This window comes from Sciurus carolinensis, chromosome 2 (genome assembly GCF_902686445.1).
Source record: "Sciurus carolinensis chromosome 2, mSciCar1.2, whole genome shotgun sequence".
Taxonomy (NCBI): domain Eukaryota; kingdom Metazoa; phylum Chordata; class Mammalia; order Rodentia; family Sciuridae; genus Sciurus; species Sciurus carolinensis.
Window position 1 is genome coordinate 73,393,894 of NC_062214.1, and position 17,088 is coordinate 73,410,981.

At 30.8% G+C, this 17,088-nt stretch overlaps 1 long non-coding RNA gene across 9 annotated transcripts in view; it reads left to right on the forward strand.

Annotated features, from left to right (window-relative positions):
- The window catches only part of LOC124977375 (uncharacterized), a 45,941-nt gene that overhangs the window by 18,134 nt on the left and 10,719 nt on the right, over positions 1 to 17,088 (forward strand). For 5 of the 9 annotated variants that reach the window (XR_007107169.1, XR_007107168.1, XR_007107171.1 and 2 more), the window contains 7 exons: positions 264 to 448; positions 3,321 to 3,378; positions 6,352 to 6,458; positions 6,952 to 7,061; positions 7,679 to 7,816; positions 8,445 to 9,511; positions 10,222 to 10,380. This is a non-coding gene — a long non-coding RNA (uncharacterized LOC124977375). Of the gene's footprint in view, positions 1 to 263; positions 470 to 3,320; positions 3,379 to 6,351; positions 6,459 to 6,951; positions 7,062 to 7,678; positions 7,817 to 8,444; positions 9,512 to 10,221; positions 10,381 to 17,088 lie in introns of all 9 variants that reach the window. The other 4 variants (XR_007107170.1, XR_007107174.1, XR_007107173.1 and 1 more) reach the window with 4 other exon arrangements.

Genomic DNA, 17,088 nt, shown 5'->3' on the forward strand with positions numbered 1-17,088 from the left:
TTTGATTAGTTAAGAATAATAGAGAAGAAGGGAACATTGAAAGTGCTTTATATATTAATTAGAAGCATTTTTAAGCACATTTGAGAATGCACTCTTACAAAGTGTCTCAGTATAACTTTTTTGTGACATTTTCTTGATTAAATATAGAGATTGCTAGCCATGAGTTTAAACTATGTAGAAATGTGAATAAAGAAGTAGACTACCTCTGAATGATATAAATTAAATTCCTTTGATTGGACTTTTGCTATGGGTTTCTTTTCCAGGAATACTACATGCACAGAACTGTTGAATATGGAATTTTATTAAGGCTGCTGCATGTATGGAACTCATGGATATATGTATGTTTTTCAAATGTCTTGCTGTTAAAATATGTGTGATATGATGTTTCCTTTACATGATGCAGTTGCAGAAGATATCAAACTCTATGAACATTAACATTGAGAATCAGGTGGGCTTTTGTATTGCAGAGGTATGTGTATGCTAGACAAGACTGTCAGGGAATATTTCTAATACGAAAAATGTCTGATATTTTGCATTTGAGGAATGATTATGATTCTCTTCATTGCTTAGAGGACTTGGTAAACTACTTTATATTAAGTAAATTGAAGATACGGATTTAGGATAGAAGAGGGGTTGGAATTTTAGTGACTGGGCCTGTGTTCAGAGATTTATGATTTCTAGGCTTTATTCCATGTTACAATATATAGAAATATGTATATTTTGCGAATATCCTAATATTAAGATAGTCTATTTTTGCTGGTACCATGGTTAAGTTGCCACTGAACATCATTCATTAAATCAACTCTACATTGATTTGTTGCTGATAAATATGGATGTGTATTTTGTAATAAAAATGTTAAAAATTTCAATAACATAACATAAATTATGTCATACATATATATGACAAATACCTATGAAATTATTAGGCTAGAACTAGTATGCAAAAAGCAATGTTAGATCGAAATAGCCTATTTTCATTGGATCCCTGACCTCAATTTTTAGATTTTGGTATATATAATAGGAAATGGTCTTATAATATATGTAGCATTTATTATTATATATCCACCTGTATGGATATGAGTGATACACACTTACATATTCATATCATACATACATGGTAGAAATATTATTGCAAGTGTTAACCAAAAAAAGTATGTTAACAAAAAAATCTCCACATGGCCAAAGAACATAGGTGAGGAAACATTTTAGCAGTTAGTATCATTTGGATTTTCTCTCAAATTCTTTTATTTAAAATACTTACATTTTAATGTATTCTGACAGTGACAGTGACCTGAAATCATGGACTGGTCACTGAAACATTTGTATTATTATATGGAGATGATGTTATTTTAAAAACCCAGGTGCTATCATATTACATACATTTCTTTTTTAAAAAAAGTTTTTATTTTTTTAAATTCATTTTTTATGTATACTTTAGAGTGTATTTTGAAATACAAAACATACATGGAGTATAACTTATCCTAATTAGGATCCTGTTCTTGTGATTGTACGTGATGTGGAGTTTCACTGGTTGTTTGTTCATATATGAACATAGCATTTCTTTAAATATTTACAGTGAAATATTTTTTTTCCACCAGAATATTTGTGTATAATTCAGCCAGGTGAACAGAGATTTTGTTAGTATAAAATATTCACAGGGTATAATTGCTTTTGCTTTGAATTTTTAATCTTTGATTTATAGGGATTGTCGTCGTACACAGTATGTGTATATATATATGTAGTTTTTTATACATGCATTTACATACTTATTTCTGTATATTTACATAAAACACCATTTATTAAGTCATAGGGTAGAAACATTAAGTGCTGTAGGAAATGGTATGACTTGTAGATTATTAAATAGATAAATGCTATTTTGCATACAGATCACAGATATGATTAACTGCTACATAAGGGCAGAAACACTTTATTTTGGTAAAATGGAATGAAGAGGCCATGCTAATTTGAGACTTATTTAAGGGAAAGTACATTATTAATTTGTATATATAAGATCTATTTAATTAATTAATTAATTAATTTGATTACCAGTGATTGCACTCAGGAGCACTTAACTACTGAGCCACATCCAGCCCTATTTTGTGTTTTACTTAGAGACAGGGTCTCACTGAGTTGCTTAGCACCTTGCTTTTGCTGAAGCTGGCTTTGAACTCACGATCCTCCTGTCTCAGCCTCTGGAACCACTGGTGTTACAGGCCTGCTCCACTGCACCTGGCCTAAATGTTATTTTTAAGATACTTTGGACTTGTAAATTTGATTGTTCATATTTTTATAGGCAAGAATTCTATCACTAAACTTGTATTCCAATATTCAGTTATATTTTTGGAAACAACATTTTCACTGAAAAGTTAAGAGATAGAATTATTGTTTGTTCATTCCTTTTTGGGTTCTTGAAGTTGTTTTTTAATTAGAAGCACTACTATTTATATTTGTATATTATGCAAATTTATATAATTTTTCTTACACCAATCTATTGTTAGTGTTTGGATGAGGTTTATATGACTACTAGTTATGTACATATTCACATGCTGTCTACCTTTTGTATAAAATATAGGACAGCAAGGACTTTTGGTTAATTGAAATACAGTTAACAAAATTCAAAGACCCAAGCTTCCGTTTAGTAGGATTTTTAGACAGATACCTGTATGTAGTTTATCTGTTTTAAAACATGTTTCAAGAAATCTGACTTCTGAAATCCTTCCTGCAATTAAGTCCTTCATATACATGTTATGAATCATTATTTGTGATCAGAATCATCATTTTGTGAATTGATTTATTCCCTCTGCACTTTACTTTTTTTGCCTTATTTTTTCTGAGGAGGCATGAATACACTCTGTGTTGAGCTAGAGTTATCTAAATGCCAGTATCACATCTGAGTTTGTTCATATGTTTGTGTATGAATGTAGGTATGTGGGTATGTGTCTATATATAAAAATATAAATTTATACATTTTGAACATTTTCCCACATAATGGCATTACTGATGCATATAAATTTTGAAAAATAGCCTTTTTATTAATATATGCATGCATTTTTGTACATATTAAAATTTATTGTTGGAAGGTATTTGGAAAAGGATGGATTTTTTATGATCATACCTTTAAGGTAGAATCCTTTTGCTTACATCTATTTTTTGTTTTGGTAGAGATGGTCAACATTTATATATTGCAACCCATACTTGTTAAACTGTTTAACTAATTGAAATGTTATAACTAGTTATAAATGATGTTGATAGCACTAGGTGGGTAGCTCTGGGGTTTATTAAATATCTATGTTTGTAATAGTTGCTCTATACTATTTCAGCTTTTTTAGATGCATGTGAGTTGATGAGAAGTGGAGAGAAAACATTTTTCTTTTAATGGTAAAGTATTATTTCACCTTTTGGGAAAACTTGAATATATTTCTGTGATTATAAAATTACTTGTACATTGCATTAACAAGCCTCTGTGCTTGCATGTTATTAGTACATATACTGTCATGTTAGAGAAGATAGCAATATTTTACCACATGTATTTGCAAGTAAAATTAGATGATGATCCTTGCAGGGTATCCATTTTAAGTAAATATAATGTGTCTATGTAACAGATAGCTGTATCTTATTTTGCTTAACTTAGGTTCATGATACAATTCATTTTTCTTACATGTTTTATAGTATTTCTAAATTACATTGTTCTTGTATTTACTACATGGCAAAAAAACACAATTTTATAAATAATGGGTAAATGAAATGTTTATTTTCAAACATGTTATATTTCTAGGTGTCTCAAAAGTCTCACAAAGTATGAATTTTTAAAATGTATTGTAAATTTATTAGTACTTTGGTCATATGTGGTTAATGTGGCTGTTAAGTTGGTCATTCATAAATAGCTCTTGGAGCTAGAAAAATTATCATATATTAATCTGGGTGTTAGAAATAGAAAATAATAAAATAGGAAGACACTATGCAACTAACCCCACTTCCATGGAAGTACAGCTTGCCATGTATGAATTGCATATTTAAAAATATTTAAATAAAATGACAGGTAAATCCAGTTGGCCTTTCTGGATGTTCCAAGCTTTTTCTTTGCTATCAACATTCAAGATTGAAATGATTAAGAGATTTTGTACTACCTCTTGGAACTATACAGTGTTCTGTATGTGTTCCCTTGGTTGCATGACAATATTCAAGACAACTTTGTAAATAGTAAAAAAACAAAATTTTAATTTTCAACATCTAGTTGTCCTTCTAGATGTATAGAGTCTCACAAAGTATAATTTTGTAAATAAGTCATTGTAAAATATCATGGTTTCATTGTTTGCTGCAATTTTTTGCTAATGAAATACACAAAGTTGTGGGTTTCTTCAGGTCTATGTATTTTATCTGTTTATAGACTTATGGGAAGGAAAAGGTTAAAAAGATGTGTATTTTAAACTTTGAGTTCTCATCAAAAGAAAAATAATACATTTTAACCATACTTATTTGCCTGTGTTATATACTTAAAACCCCATAACATAATTTCATAGTTGTATTGCTACATTATAATAATATATTTTTATAATCATTATAGGAAATGGCCTTTTATAAGGATAATTTACTTCTACCTCTTTGACTTAATATAGTATTATATGTACTTGAACTGCATGACAAAATTCAAGACAACTTTGTAAATAACGGTTACCCTTGTCATTTGAAAGTAACTAGTTTTGACAGATGCCTGGAGTCTCAAGAAAGTATAAATCTGTAAATATTTCATTGTAAAATTCCATAAAATGATTGCTGTAATTGCTTTTACAATCCATTGGGTAATTAATGCTAAGACTAACATTTCTCTGTCTTGGGAGACTACTGTAGTCAATTGTGTCTGTATTTCCTTACTGATCGGGATTATTAGTGTTTGTGTGCATTATATATTTAAACAAACAATTACCCTGGTATACAGTTTTGTCTTCAGGTAGCAAGTAGAAGCTATGAGAAGGGATTTCTAATTTAAAAAAAGGGATAAATTGAGAAGGAAAAGATTGATACAGTTATTGTTACCTGGCTATCTTTATTCTCTGCAAATTTACTTGCATATATATGCATTTAAAATCATGTTTTAGTCATATAGTTGGGATATTGTTCATTCCAGTGTATTAACTTTATTCTAATTTCTTTGTTTAATGCTTTATATTTTATTTTATTTTACTTTAATTTTTATGTTTTTTCAGTGATGGGGATTGATCCCAGAGAATTGTGAATGATAAGCATGTGCTCTACTACTGACTATCTCCCCAGACCCTTTATTTTACAAATGATGAAACTAGTATATTTTAAGCTTGCATATATTTCAAGAATCGCATTTTTTATTATGTCTAACTATATGGTAATTTTATAGTAAATACTAAGCTCTATAACTTTGATTTCCAAATCTGTTTCCATGTTTGTACATCTTTGTGAGAACAAAAAACAATTATGAATAGTTTGGTTTCTCTGACAGTTTTTTGAAATTTTCTCATGATACATATATATATATAATTCATGTATGTGATAATCAGAGGCAAGTCATGTGTTACCTGTTATAAAGTAGGGTTATTTTTATAAAAATTCTGATGTTGACCAAAGTATAGATCCTCACTTTTTGAATAGAATTTGGTATAGACTGTCAAATTCTGGGAGTAAATAAAATACTTTAAATGTAATAATTGACTATTGCAATGCTCAAATATTTGCCAGAAAGAAAATATTCTGTTTAATCTTAAAAACATAATGTAAACAACTGAAATATCAATCAGTGAAAGAAAGATCATACTTACAGCTTATTCAATATGAATGTAACTTTTGCACTGAGATATTTCAATATTGAAGTATGTTTTGCAATGTTTTGAATTGAACAGGCATCAAATAATTGCTTGCTTATAGATTTGTATGCCTATGCCTCGTTATTCTAGCTGAAATATTAATGGTTAACTATAAAATGTTTATTACACTTTGGTAATGACATTCTTATAGCGAGGTAATATTTCTCATTGTTAAAATACTATTTTATCATTCTGTTTGAAAATTTTTTATATGCGACAAAAATCAAGATGCGTACATCTTCATAAATTGCTACTTGAAAAAAATCTAAAATGAACATGTCTAATGAAAATAGAAAAATTGTTTGGAAGAATATGGTAGAACCTTAATAGTCCCCTGTAGAGATAAGAGAATAGAAGGACTTTTTTTTTACCTCTTTTAATTTTTATAGAGGTATAAAAAATGAACAATTAAAAAACAAGGAAATGTTAAAGAGACAATTAGTTTGTACCTATTTTCATTCTTGCCTCTTACCATCGTTGGAGCATTGGGTTGTCATATCGAACTTTGTATTCCTAGAGGCCCTTGTGAATGATTTTTTTCAATGATTTCATGAAGAATATGCAACTTAAGACAATAAATAGTATTGGATTATCCAAGAAAAGAAGGAAGAAGATGGAATTTAGGTAGGTACCAAGCAATTATATTTTGATTAACACATGAGGAAAAAAAAAGCATAACTAAAAATTTCTATAAAGTAAGCAAATTTTAATAACAAGGTCATAATTGTGGGTACTAACTAGATAAAGATGTTGTAGGAGATGTTGCATTTGGTATAAGTAGAAAGTTATGCTAAGCACATACTTTACTACAACATTTTCAGCCCCCCTTTTTAATTGTGATATGAATGAAGAATATATTGTTTGCTTTCTTTTACTTTGGTTCATTCTTTCTGAAGGATTTCAAGTAACGTTTTAGGATTTTATAAATCACACAAAATTAGCAGGGAAAATATTGAGTATTTTCATATTTTTTAGCTAACCATGTTGGCTAAAATGGAAAGTGTTTGTGTAATTATGTTTGCTTATTGAATATGCCTTATCAACATAATGTTACTCTATATGTTCTTGTGCTTGGTTTGTATCTAACCATTGCTCATTTGGATACTGTATTTTTCAGGTATTTGTGATGAAAGACTGTTGAGGGTAACCAGAGTACGGCTGATGAACTCATGTGGAATTATTTTTCTTTGGAGTCCTTAATTTATAGGTCTTAACTGCAAATCATAGGTAAGAGAATTCTGGTGCCTTTTGGTGTGAGACATTACCTAAACTCAGGAAGCTAGTACTGGTGTAGACATTGTCCTTTGGAATTTTGGGATGTATAATATTAGTAAACATATTTGTCCTTTTTATTTTTTGCAGTTTGGGAGGATTGAACACAAGGCTTTATGTATCTTAGGCAAACACTCTACCACTGACTACTTCAACAGCCCTGAATTAGTTTTTCAAGAGATAGGTTGCCTTAGTGAAGGTGTGGTGTGTGTACACACAATGTGCCCATTTGTTTATTTTACTTCCTTATGACCAACCATTATAACATAACTAATGAAGTGAAGAAAATTACCAAATGCTTAATTAAGAAATTGACATTGTATTTGTTTTCACAAATAACAATGCTGTGATAAAAGGACAGTTTTATGGAAACCACCATAATTGCTGATAATTGAAAAGTAGTAAGTCATGACTAATGTTAAAGTTAACTCAACTGCAGGGTCGATTAATGAGACAGTGTTTGTGTTAACTGACTTTTCTAAAAATATTAAACATGCATATCAATTAGCCTACTACCTTAGCAGTTTCATTAGAGTTATATGCTTAAATTGTTTCATTTTCCTTGTTAACAGATGATAATTTCAAGCAGGAAAACTTCTGTCATCTTTGGTTTTAATCCTGTGAATGATAGGTACCATCAGTGAAAGATCTGTTGAAATAGTTTGATTCACGTGTTCTTCATTTCTGCCTCTCTGGAATACTCCCTTTCGGTATGATTATAAGTCCCATTGAGTATTCATTTGGTGGGGAGTGGGGTGCTTTAGTGATAGAAGTTTATTGATATAGTGTATTTTCCTTAAGTTTAATGACTCTTTGATGTTAGCTCGTTTGCATTGGCATCTGTTCAGGTTGAATATTGCTGTGCAACAAATAACCCTGAAACAGTTTCACACAGTAACAACCATTGTGTTGTGGGTCAACATTTTTAACATTGTTCAGAATGGTTTATGAGTTATAGTGTCTTCACAGTTCCATCATAGCCTATATATTTTTAATGTTGTTGTTATTTTTTCTCCTGATATTGGCTGCTCTTCTTTAATTTTAAGGCATAATTATTTTTTTGTGTATAAATGCATGTAGAGTTCATTTATCTTTATAATTCTGTATATAAATGATTACTTTGAGATACAAGCAACCAAATGCACACAACATGAAGATTATCAGATTCAGAGGATCAGTTAATAAGTTACAAAAAGAAGGCTAATATCTGATCTCCTTATTGTTAGAAATTCTGATAAGAATTTTTCATAATAGAAAGAATGCTGAACTTTATAAGCCTAGCTGATGATACTAAGTTTGCTCCTAAATTTATCTCTTTTTTTCTATTTGCCCTTTCAGGTGATTACTGAAGAGGAACTTATGCCATTATTTCTACCACCTTCTTCATCAAAACTAAAATATTTCCTGCATAATGAATGGAGACTTGTTACTTAATGGCCACTCAGAAGAACTGGACTTAGAAAGCTCATTTTTGAAATGAGACCTAAAATTTAGCCCAGAAAACTCTTATTACCTAGTAATATTAATTGTTTTTCTTGTTGATGTTGGACTTTATCTCAGGAAGTGCAATGGAAGAAACATTTGTGTCCAGAGAAGTTTAGAATGGTGGAATTTCAAGGGCTTCATCTCATTGTTTCCATAAGTATGAAGTGCATGCATTTATAATTATCACTTATGACAGGATAATTTGAACCTGACTTTAAAATATTAAAGGTTGTAGAATCTTGTGAAGCAGTTTTCTTTTCTTCCCCTCCTTTGGTACTGAGAAATATGACCCCAGTGTTCTTTCTTTTTTTTTTTTTCAGATGTTGATTGACCTTTATTTTATTCATTTATTTATATGTGGTGCTGAGACTTAAACTCAATTCCTCACATATGCTAGGCAAGCATTGTACCACTGAGCCACAACCCCAGTCAACCCCAGAGTTCTTTATCACTAGGCTTCATCCCCAGTCCTTATTATTTTGAGACAGTGTCTTGCTTAGTTGCTGAGGGCATTGCTAAATTGCTGAGACTGACTTTACTTAAACTTGCATCCTCCTGCCTCAGCCTTCGAGTCTCTGGGATTACAGGGACACACCACTATGCCCAGCTAATACTTTTGTTTGTTAAATTTCTTTCTCCTTCTAATTTTAAACCCTAATATTATCTGCTATTAAATGGAGTCTTCTCATCCTTAGGATGTTTTTTCATAGGCAAACTGATACTATTTTTTCATTATTAATTTAATTAGCTATGTATTTTCTATGTATATGTATATTTTTTATTTATTTTCTATAAGGTAAACATCCTTATATATAAATTTGAATTTTTCAGCTACTTTGGAATAATTTCTGTGGACTGGAATTGCCGGGGGAAAGTATATGCAAAATCTACAATTGAGTAAAAATTTCCTCCTAATTGGAGTAAGTTCTTCCATTGTTTGATCAGCGTTCCCCATTTTCTAATACTTTACAAACGTTAGATATCAGTATTTTCTTAATCACTGATAATGTGTCTTAAAAAGAAAATGCTTTCTTTTTCTGTTAAACTAGATCATCTTCATATCACATTAGTATTCATTTGTGTTATGTTCTTATTTATTTTCATTTCCCTGTAATGATGGTCTTTATGTTACTGATTCATAAGAACTCATTTATACTTACGTTAATATTATGTCATATATTGTAATATGTATATGTAACATATATGTGTATATGTGTGTTTTTCCATTTTCTTTACTGTGTTGTTTTATTTTTTGGTTGTATACAAGTTATGTGTTCAAATATAATCATGTTTTATTGCCTCTGTGTTTTGTGTTTTTCTTTACAAACATGTTTACATTAGTAGCATACATTTATTTTCATTGTCTTTCTATTTTTCCATCAAATACTTTTGTCAGTTCATTTCTTTGTCTATTAATCATTACTGTTGTTAATGTATCAAATATTCAAATTACTTGCCTTGACTTCTACTGTTAGTTCTTCTAAGTTCTGTCATAATCATAGAAAATTGCTATGTAAATTAGCTGTATATTTGTTCATTTGTTTGCCACATCTTCTATTGACAGTTTATTTACTAATGATTTGTCCTCTCTTACTTATTCCATTCAGTTCTCATTTCTCTTCTTTTTCAGAATTTTCCCTGTCTGTACTTGCATTTTTTTTCTCAGTTGATGCTTACAATTACTTTGCAAGTTGGAAAAATGCAGTTTTAATTTCACTTGCACCAAATTTAATAGATTAATTACAGAATAGATCACTTTAAAATTGAGTCTTCCTTATCCAACTTCAAGGTATGTCTATTTCTAATCAGATCATTGTATTGGGATACTGCCAGTACAGTTGAACAATTTTTTTATTCCTATAATATTTCATAAGTTTTGTTCATTGTAGTGATTGGGATCAGTTGTTCAATTTATTTTATTTTGTATTCTATGTAATAGTGTTCTTTGCATAATTTATGATTTTTATTAATCTTGATTAAATACTCTGAGAAGTTCTTCTAGAGTACATAAAACTAGAATGTAGAATTGATTATTTGGCCATTAACATTAATCTTTTTGGTTTGAGGTTACTTAGGTTTTTACTGGTAATTTCATAAAAGTTCTAATGAATTTTTACAGAATTTAGTGGCATATTTAGTTAGTTTATGTTATAGCTATTTATTATTGATTAGGGTAAAATTTAAGTTTTTAAACATTTGAGCATTCTTTCACCCTGGGAATAAAATTAATTTGTTATAAAATATTATACTTCCCTTTATGTTAAAATTTTATGTTGAATTTTTGAAATGATATTTGCAAGCAATAAGTTTTTTATTTCTTCTATTTTTGTCAGAGCATTATTGTTTTAATGGCTCTGTGAGACCAGTTTAAGATTGGAAAGAATTAAATACATGCATAACTTCTTTAAAATGCTTTTAATTTGAGATAATTGTTGGAGTTAAAATATGTTAAAATAGTACTACATAGTAATTTTATATTTGCCCCCACCTTTCTTATATTATTTAGTTCTCTAAATCAGGGTATTATCATTGATATAATGATGTTAACTGATTCACATACCTCATTCATATTTGTGTTGTTAGTGTCAATGACATTTTACTGGTCTGTGATTGAAAATTTGTTCCTACGTTGTATAGAGTTGTCCTGTGCCTCCTGTTTTGGTCATTGGTCTATTTTTTTATGTTAATGATCTTTATTCTTAGAGCATTCTACAAAATATCTGACTATTTACTCTCCCTTTCTGTGGGTTTGTCTAATCTTTGTGATTGAGATAGAGGTTATTTGGGGGAAAGAATGCTAGAGAAATGATTTTATGCTGTTATCATGTCATTGCCAAAGGGGAATATATTATTGATCTTGTTGCTGGTGATGTGACTTTATTTGTGTTATAATTAATATTTCTTAAAGCTGATACTGCAAATATTATTCCACATAACATTTGTATCTACTAACTTAATACATTGGTGTTTCTTGCTTGCAACTGTTACTATTTAGGTGTCAGATGTAATTTAGAAAAATTGTTGTGTTTTATTAAGTGCAGTTTTTTGTTTGTTTTTAGATAGTGGGGATGAAACAGAGGACCTTGCCTGTGCTAGGGGATTGCTCTAACACTACACTGCTTCCCTAGTGCCCTCTTTGAAATTTTTGTTTGATTTAGAAAAAAAAAATTTTAGTTGTTGATGGACCTTTATTTTATTCATTTATTTATATGTGATGCCAAGACTCAAACCCAGTGCCTCACACATGCTAGGCAAGTGCTCTACCACTTAGCCACAACCCCAACATCTTTATTTGAATTTTGAGACAGGGTCTCTAGATTGCCTAAGCTGGGCTTCAAACTCCACTTATTTATTCTATTTAGTTGTTATACAGTACCAGGATATACCCAGGCTTCAAACTTTCAATTTTCTTTCCTCACCTTTCCAAATAGCTGGGATTATAGGCAAATGTAATTAATGCATTTGAACTATAGTTAAGATCTTTATAGAAATCGTTAAAATATTGAAGTTTAAGTGTATTTTACTGTAATATAATACAGTGTGTGTGGGGAGAGTCAATGTCAGGCCACAGATGGATATCTCCTTACTGCCACCAAGCCCAGCTGCAATTGGAATTTTATATTGTAAAAAAAATATGAAAAGAGTTCTTCTTTATCTTCCGCTTATTTGTTTTATCAATAGGGATTCATGGAAATTCGCTTTTTTCAATGGATGAAACTAATCAGTGTGATTTTTATATTTACTGATATTGTCCCAAATCTTGCCATTTAGTATTCTTATGTTAGTTCTTATTTTCTGACCAGACCTTAGTCTTTCTTATTAATCTAGTCTTTCTTATTAATACTCATTTAAATTTTCTGGACACAACAATGTAAAATTTCGATTTTTTTCTTACCCTGCTGATATCAGCTTTTTTCCTTTGGATATATGGTTCATTATGGGAATTGGTATATGAGAAGCAAGAAATGGGTGCAAAGAATGTTCACTTCTATTTTGTTAGTATTTCTTACAAGCTATTCTAAGAAATGGTGTGGACATATCTGTGTATTTACTGGAATTGCCCTCGTCCATAATTTTTATTCTAGCAAACTACTTTATTGTGATAAATAGGTTTGTATAATATTTGCAATATTAACTAATTTTAGATTTTTTATTGAATATGTAATAAATAGAATGTATAGGTGATATGCAAATACATTTCAACTATACAGAATATAACAAGAAACAATCTTATAAATATATTACATTTGTTTGGAAAAGCTCCTATTCTTCAATGTGTAGATAGCTCTGTATGTGTTACCAAGGTACAGTATCATCCTGGTACAGATTTCTTTATCATTACTATAGATACTTTCCCTTTGATTTTTGTCCTGGCCTTAATTTCTTTTGGCTTCATTGTACAGTATAATGTCCTATGATACTTTCAGTTTTCCATATGCTAATCGGATTTCTTGAAATTGGTCCAATAGAGTCTGATAATGGCCTTTGATTCCCCCTCTCCCCCGTTTATTGACAAATTGCCAATTAACTTCTGGTATTATTTTGTTATTTTTTTCTGAATTTTATTATATCCCAAGTTTGGGAGACATTTCTCTTATTTACACATGATCATCATAGTGTTTGCTAAAAGTCACTAAATTAATAATTTTTTTGTTGGTGAGACTAGAGATTGAACCCAGCGTCATTTTTTAACCTCTGAGCCACATCTCCACCCCTTTTAAAATATTTTTATTTAGAGATGGTCTTGCTAAGTTGCTTAGGGCTTCGATAAGTTGCTAAGGCTCACTTTGAACTCATGATCCTCCTGCTTCAGTCTCCTGTGCCATTCTGATTACACATGTGCACCATTGTGCCAGGCTAAATGAACAATTTTTTATGGTGTAATACAGAGGTAATATCTCCACTGAATTTTGAAAACAGTTTTTGTGTTAAAATTGGCACCTCAAAAATATATTGTATTTTGTATGGTTCGTTAATGTGTTTCTTTGAATTTGTATCAACCCATTTGTTATTGTGCTGGGAATCAAACTCAGATCCCCAGGCATGCAAGATAGATCACTGAGCTATACCCTCAGGTACATCTTTTGCATTCTAATATTTTCTTATTATGGTTTTTAGAGCAAATCAGGTTATTTTCCCTGTGAAAGTTTTATATTTGAACATTTTAGGTTTGGTTGTTTTCATTTCTGTGGAAGTGTTCATTATTTAATTTCTTTAGTAATTATAAATAAATGCTATGTGTAACTGGTTTTATCAAACCAAATCATCTATCATTTATTATATAAACATATCACAGTTTATTCATTTATTATGAATGCTGTAACATTTGTTTTTTCTTTCTGTGATGTTGAGACTTATGAAGTATATCATTTTTTATTTTCAGTAATGGAGGTATAATCCAGGGGTGCTTTACCACTGAACTACATCCACTTAATTATTTTTTATTTTGAGACAGGGTCTCACTAATTTGCTGAGCTTCTCTCTGAGTTACTGAGGGTCTTGCTAAATTGCTGAGGCTAATTTTGAACTTGGGATCCTCCTACCTCAACTTTCCAAGTTGCTGGGATTATAGATGTGTACCAGCATGCCTCACCTGTCATTTCTTTCATACATAATTAATTATGTCTTCAGATGAGTGTGGAGGCTAATAACTGGAAGTTGAGGTGGGAGTTTCATGGAAGTCCAGGAATTCAAGACCATTTTGGGCAACACAGCAAGTAACTATCTCAAACAAAAACAACAACAACAAAAATAAAAATATATAAAAATCCTGACCTATTTGTATTTCATTAGTTGGTGTATTTGTTCTGAATGTCAACAAATTTTCCATTTAAATAATAACTTTGTTCTTCAACTGTTTTAAATTCTAATTCCAAAAGAACTGCAAGGAAATTTGAGTTCTGTTGTTAGCTTACTAATGCTTATAATTATGAGCCAGTGTATTCATGGAGACACAAAGTAGGATAAAAGGGGTAACGTACATTTTAATTTTTCTGGTTCTTGTGTATTCAAATATGTTTATGCAATTGGTTTATATGGTGTATAATTTGGGTATGTTCTTTTAGTCTTTAAAAAATTCACTGTGTGTGTTTATGTGTGTGTGTATAACACTAAACACTAATTTACCTTTTATGTGTTTCCTCTTTTATAAAAATGTTTTGTTTCCATTTATTATCTACACTGAGTTTTGGTACATTGTTTTGGGAGATGCACAATATTTTTCTCTAGGTTAAATCTTACATAGTTGTGAAGACATTTTAACTTTTAAACAGTGTTATTTTTACCATTTCCTCTGAATGTTGACAAATACATGTACTATCTCATTCATTTACTTTTTTTTAGTTTCTAGGTTTTTATTTTTTTATTTATTTTTATTTTTTAATTTGTTTGATTAGTTATACATGACAGTAGAATGCATTTTGACACATTATACACAAATGGAGAACTTCCTTTGGCTGAGCATGGTGTAGAGTCACACTGGTAGTGTAATTATACATGTATATATGGTAATAATGCCTGTCTCATTCCACCATCCTTCCCATGCCTTCATCCCTCCTTTCCCTTCACTCCCCTCTGCAAAATCCAAAATTCCTTCATTCTTACCCACCACACCCATTAGGATTAGCATCCACTTAACAGAGAAAACATTCGGCCTTTAGTGTTTTGGGTTTGGCTTATTGCACTTAGCATGATAATCTCTAGTTCCATCCATTTACCTGCAAATGCCATAATTTCATTCTTCTTTAAGGGGAATAATATTCTCTTGTCTATATGTACCTTTATCCATTCTTCTGTAAAAGGGCATCTAGGTTGATTTCATATTTTAGCTATTGTGAATTGAGCTGCTATAAACATTGATGTGGCTACAACATGTAGTATCCTGATTTTGAGTCCTTTGGTATAAACCTATGAGTGAAATAGCTGGGTCAAATGGTGACCCCATTCCAAATTTTCTGAGGAATCTCCACACTGCTTTCCAAAGTGGTTGCACCAATTTGTAGTCCCACCAGCAATATGTGAGTGTACCTTTCCCTTGCATCCTTACTAACACTTTTTCTTTCTTGTATTCTTGATAATTGCCATCCTGACTGGAGAGAGAAGAAATCATGGAGTAGTTTTGATTTGCATTTTGCTAGTCACTAGAGAAGACAGCCTTTTTTAAAAATCCAGTCTGCCAATCTGTCTCTCTTGATTGACGAGTTTAGGCCATTAACATTCAGGGTTATTATTGAGATATGATTTGTATTCCTGGTCATTTTATTTTAGTTTTTAACTTTGACTTAGTTTTTCCTTTGACTTTTCCTTTAGTGTAGTTCCTCCCTTGGCAGATTTTTGTTGTTTTTCATTTCTTCCTCATGGAATATTTTGCTGGAATGTTCTGTAGTGCAGGCTTTCTAGATGTGAATTATTTTAATTTTGGTTTATCATAGGAAGTTTTTATTGCATCTTCAAATCTGAAGCTTAGTTTTGCTGGATATAAAATTCTCAACTGGCATCCATTTTCTTTCAGAAATTGAAATATGTTATTCCAGGACCTCCTGATGTTGAGGGTCTGTGTTGAGACGGCAGCTAAGATTTGAATTGGTTTCCCCCACCTGTAATTTGATATTTTTCTCTCACAGCCTTTAAAATTCTGTCTTTATTATATATGTTAGTCATTCTCATTATAATGTCCCTTGGTGTGGGTCTGCTGTAATTTTGTACATTTGAGGTCCTGTAAGCCGTTAGTTGATTTTCCATTTCATTCTTTAGATTTGGGAAGTTTTCTGATATGTCATTGAAAAGATTATGCATTCCTTTGGTTTGTATCCTCATGCCTTCATCTGTTCCAAGAAATCTTAAATTTGGTCTTTTCATGTTATACCCCTTTCATTTACTTTAATATTTCTAGTCAAGCAATATAATATTTAAAATTTCTGTGCTTAAATGGATGTATTCATTTTACACTTTTACTTGTGACTTTCTGAGCCCCCTATGATATAGATTGTTCCTGTTTTCAAGTAATGAAGGAGACTGAACCTATCTCAAGAGTTCTTGGATTAAGAGAATTAATATATGTAAGGAGTTTAGAAGAGGACTTGGCATATCACAGTACTTTATTTTGACTCTAATAATACAGATTGTAACATCAGTAATAACTTTTTTTTAAATTGTAAACAAATGGGATACATGTTGTTTCTCTGTTTCTACATGGCGTAAAGGCATACCATTTGTGTAATCATAAATTTACATAGGGTAATGTTGTTTGATTCATTCTGTTATTTTTTTCCCTTCCCCCCCACCCCTCCCACCCCTCTTTTCCCTCTATACAGTCCTTCCTCCATTCTTGCCCCCCTCCTTAACCCTAACTCTAACACTAACACTAACCCCTCCCGCCCCCCATTATGTGTCATCCTCCACTTATTAGCGATATCATTCGTCCTTTGGTTTTTTTGAGATTGGCTTATCTCACTTAGCATGATATTCTCCAATTTCATCCATTTGCCTGCAAATGCCA